General features: G+C 42.1%; 1 protein-coding gene across 1 annotated transcript in view; it reads left to right on the top strand.

Moving 5' to 3' along the window:
• The first annotated feature begins 4315 nt into the window (after positions 1 to 4315).
• The window catches only part of PDGFRB (platelet derived growth factor receptor beta), a 132238-nt gene continuing 130553 nt past the window's right edge, over positions 4316 to 6000 (top strand). Inside the window, exon 1 of the mRNA XM_081318166.1 lies at positions 4316 to 4586. The gene's annotated coding sequence lies outside the window, so the exon portion shown is untranslated. The remainder of the gene's footprint in view (positions 4587 to 6000) is intronic.

Below are 6000 nucleotides of genomic sequence, written 5' to 3'. Positions count from 1 at the left end.
ATTTATACAATTCACAGAGTCTAAAATCAGAGCATATAACTACAGGTGCAAAATCAACAAAACGGAGACTGATAGACTCCCTAAGTTATGTTTATTAGAACAGATAAAATCACAACTACAAACTTCTCGGATAACTAAATGGACAAATTTTATAAGAAGCTGTGGCCTCCCTGTCTCTTGTGCATCAGGAGAACAAGTTAAAAAAAAAGAGTCGCTCAAAGAATTGTGGACATAGAAGCACAAAATGATATAGCTACTTTTAGTAAGACTGGTAACTTGAAATGGTTGAATAAATATAAATGTACTTTTCAAACAGACAGCTATTTAAAGTTACAATTACCAAAACATCTTAGGGAGATACTTACGCGAGCGAGATTCAAACAGCTCAATACAATAGTTAAATATGGTTAGATATGATGGACGTATTTGCATTTGCGGAGCGGCAGAGGTAGAAGACTTGGCTCACATACTTTTTGATTGTTGTTTGTATAAGAGGGTGAGAGACAGGTACCTTGGTTCATATATTAAATGGATGACCCATTGGGAACCCCATATTAACACAACATACCTTATGCATGGCCCGAATCTGAAAACAACATTTAATAGGGCTCAGTACTTGAGTAAAATGATTCAGCTGAGTTTGGCATATATGGGATTGATTGGGACAGACTGAAGATGTGATACCAAAACACAATTTTATCTTATTTTACTTATCTACATATCAAATTTATTTTGAACTATGTTTATATAGGATTTTATTAATAATTTGTGTTTGGAACTCTGTATTTTGATATGGCCTATGGGCTAATCAATAAACTAATCAATAAACTACGCTCTATGATGGCTTTAAACTCCATTTATAAACTCTGTTTGCTTTAGTCATTCAGGCCAACATTAAGTTTAAAAACGATGTATCCAAGCAAGCATTCAACAGCTTCTGGAAAACAAGTTGATAGAGAAGCCTCTGATTTTGTTTATCTGGACAATTTCTATAGACAGCCATTCAATACACAATTCAGGGCAGCACTCAACATTTGAAGAACAATATAACGCTTTAGAACCACATAATTAAAAGACATAAAAACAAAAACAAAGACATGTAAGTAGAAAAAGTGCTGCGGGAAAAGCAAAATCTTCCAGTATGTCATACCAATCCCAGATCCAGGGGAGAAAATAATAGGTATTCAATAGCTTTTAAAAATTTGGCAGGGGCAGCTGGATCTTGGAGGGGGGGGTCTGCTGTTTTATAGGTCGGGGCAGCAAGAGAGAGAAGATAGGTCTCCTGGAACATATTACAGGACATTATCTAAGGCTAGTAATGGGACCCGGAGCTTGCCAACATCAGAGATAATTGGAGATAAGCTGCCCTTGAAGGACTTTATAGATAAAAGCCATCCTCTTGAATTACACCCAGATTCAAACTGGTAACCAGTAGAAATTTATGCCTGTTTCTCTGCTAAGCACTGTGTGTTTTCTCAAATTCCACCTACGCTAACCTAGGCAAACAAGGCTTCATTGTGCAACTTCTGGACTGAGTAAGTTAACTCTGAATATAGAATAATGTATTTAGTAAATGAACATGAATACTGAGAAATTAGCCCCACTTATTAGGAGTTAAGTCATATTAGTAGATCATTTCATAGCGTAGACATTTGATTGCTGCTTAGATGTGAAATCAAGAAGGATGTTGACACTCCCAGAACTGAATGTGTCCTTTAATGATGCTAAATTCAATGGTATTAGATATGATAGCTTTCAGCCATATTTATATATGCTATGTTTCAGAGAACATGAAACTGTGTTTATATCTTTATGACTTTGTTTGGCTGGCTCAAGATATTTTGCAGTTGAAATCAAGGATAAAAGAGCACTATCTTCCTTACCCCATGCAGAAGGTATCTGGATTGGCAGTGGAACTACCAGGGCTTTTTTCCTCATAGAACGCTCAGAACGGAGTTCCGGCACCTTTTTTGGATGGAACCTTGTAGGGTAGGCAAGGCGGGTTGTATGACATGTGTGAGTTCCGGCACCTTTTTCTTTTACAAAAAAAGCACTGGGAACTACTGCATATTTGAATAACGACAATGAGATAGCATCCTACTATACGCTAAAAGTAATAGACTGGCTTTTTAAATGTATTGATTTAATTTACTGGTGACTTATCCAAGGATACTGAAAGAGAGTATAGGGAAGAGTTTATGAAGTGTTCATAGCTTAACTCTTTAACATTTCACTGCCATTTTCAAACAATTGGCTCCTGAAAGTTATTGTCTGAGATTTTTTTTTTAAATTTCCCAACTTTGAGCAAACATTATGAACACTACGCCCATGTATTTCTAATTCTCTACATGTTTGCCATATTCAAATTATATACATTTACATTTAAAGGTATTACATTAATGGATCCCTGAAAACTTAGTTTTTAATACATGTTCTCTGAGCAAAGCTGTACAGTTGCTTTTTCTCAGCAACGAAAGGACATAGTCGTCTTTCAGGATACCATCTTAAGTCCTTGAGATTTCTGGTGATCTCCCATCCACATATTAACCATGTTCACTCCTGGCTATCATCCAAACTTAAGTACGTTCAGCCAGGTACAGGAGCCTACTTAGGCAGATTGTGTATCATCTGGTTGTTGACCCACAGGGACCACACACTTTTTTCTATGCAATTTGTTCCGATCCTGGTCCTTTGGCTCTTCCAATGTGCTCCCCTCACCACCGATCCTGGTCCTTTGGCTCTTCCAATGTGCTCCCCTCACCACCGTAACTGAGCCTATCCCCTTTGCTGCTGGCTGTTCTTTTTCTATCTTCTCTTCTGCCCTTTCCCAATATTAAGAGCTTTTTGAGTCTTCACATACATTACAAGAAAGTAGGATCATCTGACCCTGGCCATTTGCGCCTTGAGCGAGAACTCTGGCTTGATTTCTTTCATGATCCATTGATTTATTTTCTAGGCTGGCCAGTATTCTCAGGAGCCTTCTCTACTAACGTGGCATCCAGCCTTGTGTATTTTTAAATACTAGTAGAATGGCTCCTCGAGGAATTTGTTCTGAGCTCATCAAAAAGCCCACAGAGCAAAAACCCCTATCTTGTTTCTTTTCTTCATGCCTACACTCAAACAACCCACCCACCCACATGGCCTTTTGTGCTGGAGGCTCTTGGGCTCCCCTGAACAGCCCCTATTCGGGGGAAGATCTCGACCCAGAAAGCAAACTGCGATTCACATGCGCACGTCCCCCCTAGGGTCTGTGTGTCAACCAGCCCTTGGTTATGTCCTTTGCAAAAAAAAAAAACCCCAACCACCTTTTTAAGGTGATAAACAGCGATCCCTCCCTCCCAGCAAACCAAGAACAAAGCAGGCCACTAACTCAAGGTTATCTCCGCCGATAAGCCCCACCACGTCTACCTCCCACCCCCTTCCTCCTCCTCCGGTCCGGACGCCCCTCCGGCTTCCCACTCCGCGCCAAGGAGGTGCGAGGGAGGGGAGCGGAGGCGGGGCCAGAGGAGGAGGAGGAGGAGGAGCGGGCGCGCGGGCAGCGCTCTTCACATGTGGCGCGAGGCCTCCCTTCTTTAATGAAAACATGAGTCAGCGGCTGGCGTCGGCCGCGGATTTTCTAAACATTTCCTCATATCCTGAGAAAGGGGCGAACCGAGGGAGGAGGGAAAGATGGAGGAGGCTGGAGAGGATGGGGGGGGGGGAAGCGGGGAGGCCAGAATCGAAAGCAGGCATCCACACCAGAGAGAGAGAGAGAGAGAGAGATGGAGTTGAGAGCTCGCAACCCTTAAAAGTCCAGTTTTGAACGGACGGTAGCCTTCTGCACCGTGCACCGACACGTGCACACCCCGATTCAGATGGGATTGTTCCGTTTGGAGGAGGGAATCCGGACCGTTCACCCCAGCTTTCCTTCCTCTCTCGTTTTCCTCCGACGTTTTGTTTTGGTTTTTTTTTTGACCTGCCGCCTCTTTGGGCTGCAACGTTTGTTGCGTCTCCCAGTTCCAGTTACTTGACGCTAGCCTTCCCCCCCACACACCCCCCCAGCCCCGATCACTAATTAGCCTCTCTCCTCCAGAAAGGAAAAGAAGCAAAAGGCTTCTTTTTTTCCTCTTTCTTCCCCCCCCCCTTTTTCATCCTTTCTGTCTCTTGTCTGCGAATACGATCCAAAAAGTTTGAACCCAAAGTAGGATTAAATCAACAACCGCAAAACCTCATTCCTGGCAAAGGCTTCTTGTTGCTTTAAAAGAACCGCTGCAGAGCTGGAGAAAAAGGCTCGGTTTAGGATCCTGTGACGAATACTCTGGGGGGCAATAAAAATACAAGCCAGGCTGTGGGCGCTCTGGGCATCCTCCTTCCCCCCCCCCAGTCCCACCCCTTCAAGCTTCAGACAACCCTCCCCACGCATATTTTTTTTCTCCCTTTTTTCTCCTTTCTTTTTTTTTTTTTGCAAGACTGCATCGCTCAGCTGAAGGACTCGGGGCAGTCGGAGAAACTTCAGAAGAAAGATAAAAAGGAAGTTTGGAGGGGAGTCCCAGCAAGTTCTGGGCGCTGTTGGGCGAAAGCAGATCTGCCCTTTCTGCAAAGTTAAGGTAAGCCCTTCCATAGTCGCATTTGCTTTTAGTTCTTATTTGCTGTACCAGCCTTAAAAAAAAAAGTTGCAAATGGAAACTTTTTTTTAACAGATCCAGATGTGGAGGGCTTTGGGGATCGGTTTCCAAAAGGGCAAAACACCAGCATTTGCAAAGATTTAAATGCTTCATTTTCTGTCAATTTCTTTCTTTCACTGCTTTCCAAAGAACCTCTCAAGAGAAAGTGGGAGTTACAAACCCCTTGCTTGTTCCAGGGGCCGAACCTCTAAGGTCTGAAAGAGCAGTGGGGACAAAACTGAACCTTGAGCCCAATGACCCCATCTCCTAATTTCAGTTTTAGGTTTTCTCAGGCCTTTTTTTCTCATAGAACGCTCAGAACGGAGTTCGGCACCTTTTTTGGATAGAACCTTGTAGGGTAGGCAAGGTGGGTTGTATGACATGTGTGAGTTCCGGCACCTTTTTCTTTTACAAAAAAAGCACTGGGTTTTCTCCTGTTTTGTCTCCATCCAATGGAATACAGTGGCTAGCACTTGAAACATAAATTGTTTACAACATCCTAGGGACTCAAAAAGGAAAGAAAAAAGTCTATTGGTTTCCCAGAGGATGGGAAATAGCATCTCCCTCTGCCCTGTGTACCATCCTTTTTTTGTGATAGTTTTAAGCTCAGATTTCAGGGGTACTACCAGTAATACTGTACCGGTTTTACTTTCATTAGTTAAAGATAAACTCCATGATGTGTGAAAACGGCTTTCTGGAGATCCAGACACCAAAAGTGTGAAAAGGAATTATATAATATTGCACTCTGTTCTCGGAATATTGCTGATAATTGCAGAAGAGAAAACTTTTAGCCTAGTTGCCACTATAGCAATAACTCCTGGAAAGATAGAAATGGCTAGTTATCCTTTTCCATGTTTCAGGCATCTTCTCTATCACCTGCTTCTTAATTTTTCTCCTTTATAGGCAGTGTTGGCATTTATGCCTCAAGAAAAATACATTGAATTCAAAACATTCTGAGAAGGGATGCCCTGGTATCAAAATACCCTAGTTCAGGTTCATGACATTTTTTCTGACTTTTCTGTAATATCTCTGTGCTGTTTTAACCAACTTGCAAGTATCTGAAACTTGAAACATCCCCATTTCAAGATCCAAAGCCCCCATTCTGAACACAAGTTAGAACAATTGAGCATAAAACACTTCTGGAATGGCTGGAGCAGTATTGGGATGCTTCCAGTAATGCTGGAACAACCTGTCTCGAATTTGAAACAAGTATTGTAAGCTCAGAAGAGCTCATTTAGAACTTTTCTATTACTTGACCTATGAACTCGCCAAAGTGGGTACTTCATCACACCAGTATTTCTCACAGTGTATAGTACATTTCAGTGCATGTATGTTTGTAGGGCATCTTCTTAACTAC

The sequence above is a fragment of the Vipera berus genome (genome assembly GCF_964194415.1).
Source record: "Vipera berus genome assembly, chromosome: 2".
Lineage (NCBI taxonomy): Eukaryota > Metazoa > Chordata > Lepidosauria > Squamata > Viperidae > Vipera > Vipera berus.
Note: the sequence above shows the minus strand (reverse complement) of the source record. Positions and strands in the feature narration are given on the sequence as shown.